The following is a 2,740-nucleotide window of genomic DNA, read 5'->3' on the forward strand; positions in this document are numbered from 1 at the left end:
AGAGAGAGAGAGAGAGAGAGAGAGAGAGAGATTTGTTTCATCAGGCTAAAAATTTCTTGGCATAATGGAGGGAAGGGTTAGAAAGGCAGAGGGAAGAGACACATGATGCAGATTAGACATTGATTTAGATTCTCCAGCTATCGTGTTATCCACATTGGCCATCTGCCCAGTTGTCTATCAGCAAATCTAAGGAGTTGTCTAGCATCCACCAGTTGGGGCAGTATTAGTCTAAGTATTTGATTGTTATTATTTTATGAGTTCTGATAGATCTTGTTTGATTTATAACAGTAGTCTCTGAACTGCTTTGACAAAGCAAAAGTTTGAGGTTAAATATTCAAGGTCAAGAGAGCAATTCTCCAGCTAATTCAGCCATGTGAGACTGTCCCTTGTCACTAAAGAGTTTGTTTGGGACAGGGAAATGAACTCTGTACATAGGGGCAGAACCTAAACAGGAAATCCTAGCTCTGCAGTGTAAGACCATAGGAGATGCTCCATGTCTCAGTTTACCCATGAATTGTGCGAGGATTGCATAAATTTATGTATAGAAAACAAAAAGGAAATCAAAAGCTGAATTGCACTGGGAAAATGTACTGTCAGAGACGTCTTCAGAGTATTGAAAAGAAAGTTTGGAGACTAAGGTTTGCTTGATCCAGGCCATGGTCTTTGTAAATACTTACTATGCATCTGAGAGTAGGACAATGACAAAAGATGGCAAGAGAAGAATCAAAGCCTTTGAGTTGTGGTGCTACAGAAGAGTCTTGAACAGACTATGGACTATCAAGAAAACAAATGTGTCTGGCTTAGAGAGGGTGAAAGCAAATTTCTCCTTGGAGGCTAGGATTTTGAAGCTTCGTCTCACATACTTTGGACATGTGGCTAGGAGGGACCAATCCTTGGAAAAGGACATCATGATTGGGAGGGAGGAGGGACAGTGCAGAAGAGGAAGACCCTGATGAGATGGATTGATACAGTAACTAGGGCAGTGGGAGTATGTGTGTTGGAGTCAGTGAGACTGGCTCAGGACAGGGCAGGCTTCAGATTTGTTGTACACAAGGTCACTGTGAGTCTCAGGTGACTCGACAGCACTTAACAACAACAACAGCAATGTGTTGAAGGTGCAAAGCACACAGCCTAAGGTACAGAAGGTGCTCAATAAATGATCACTGGCATCAGCACCACCATCACCACCACCATCATCATCATAATTGTCATCATCATCACTATCACTACCTTCATCACCATCATCACCATCAACATCAACATCATCACTATTATCATCACAACCACAACCAGCATCAGCATCACCACCATCATCACAATCACAATCACCATCATTACCACCATCACCATCATCACCGTTACCACCATCACCATCAACGCCATTAGAATCACAATCACCCTCATCACCATCACCACCATCACCATCAACACCATTAGAATCACAATCACCATCATCAACATCATTAAAATCACAATCACCATCATCACCATCACCATCACAATTAACACCATTACAATCACAATCACCATCATTAACATCAACATCAACACCATTAAAATCACAATCACCATCATCAACATCACCATTAGAATCACAATCACCATCATCAACATCACCATCAACACCATTAGAATCACAATCACCATCATCACCACTATCACCATCACCATCAATACCATTAGCATCACAACCACCAGCAGCAGCAGCATCACCATCACCATCATCACCATGAGCATTACAATCACCATCATCATCACCATCACTGTCACAATCATTGTCACACCACCATCAGCATCACCATCACCATTATCACATTATCATTACAACCACCACCACCACCACCAGAAGGGGCAGCATCAGAGTCACCATCATCATCACTATCACCATCACAATCATCGTCACACCACCATCAGCATCACAATCACCATCATTATCACCATCACCATCATCACCATCAACATCACATCACCATCAGCATCATCATTACCACCATCCTCATCACCTTTATCACCACCACCATCATCATCATAACCATCATCAGCATCACAATCACCATCATCCTCACCACCATCACTATGAATCACCACCATCACTGTCATTGATATGAATACCATATCCCATCCCAGATAAATGCCAATTGAGTTCATATCAGTCACCTACTCTCTTCTCTTTGCTGGGCAATGTGCTATGTGAACATGGGCACATAAACACCAACGTGACAGTGGCTCTACTCTCACAATGTTTGAAGTTCTTGGCATCATGAAATAATAGAAATAACAGGTTTTCAGAAGTGCAAGCAATCCACAAATCTTTTAAGCAACTAGCTAAGTCTTCTGAGCTGCTGTAATAAATTACCAGGAATGAGAAATTTCATCACTCAAGGACTGGAGACCAAAGTCTGAAGTCAGTGCCACTGGGCTGAAAGCAAGATGTCAGCAGCTCTCTGGAGATTCGAGGAGAGAATCCAATCCTTGCATATTCCAGCTTCTGATGGCTGCAGGGGCTCCTGGGCTCAGTGTTCCTTGACTCCATCATCAAAGCCTGCAGCATAGCCTCTTCCAGTCTTTATTCCCTTCCTGAGATCATCACAAAGTCTTCCCTCTTTCGCAGTAATGTCTGTCTCTTCTCACTTATAAGAATGCTCAGGATTACATTTGGGGGCCCATTGAGAAAACAAGGTGTAATCTCCCCATCTCAAGATTATTCATTTAATCACATCATAACCATGTGAAATAATAC

General features: G+C 42.3%; 1 pseudogene; it reads right to left on the bottom strand.

The window, feature by feature from the left end:
• Positions 1 to 1,776, bottom strand: part of LOC102865703 — a 60,872-nt pseudogene extending 59,096 nt beyond the window's left edge.
• Between the last annotated feature and the right edge of the window lie 964 nt (positions 1,777 to 2,740).

The sequence above is a fragment of the Elephantulus edwardii genome, unplaced genomic scaffold (genome assembly GCF_000299155.1).
Source record: "Elephantulus edwardii isolate Elephantulus edwardi_28Jun2011 unplaced genomic scaffold, EleEdw1.0 scaffold00129, whole genome shotgun sequence".
Lineage (NCBI taxonomy): Eukaryota > Metazoa > Chordata > Mammalia > Macroscelidea > Macroscelididae > Elephantulus > Elephantulus edwardii.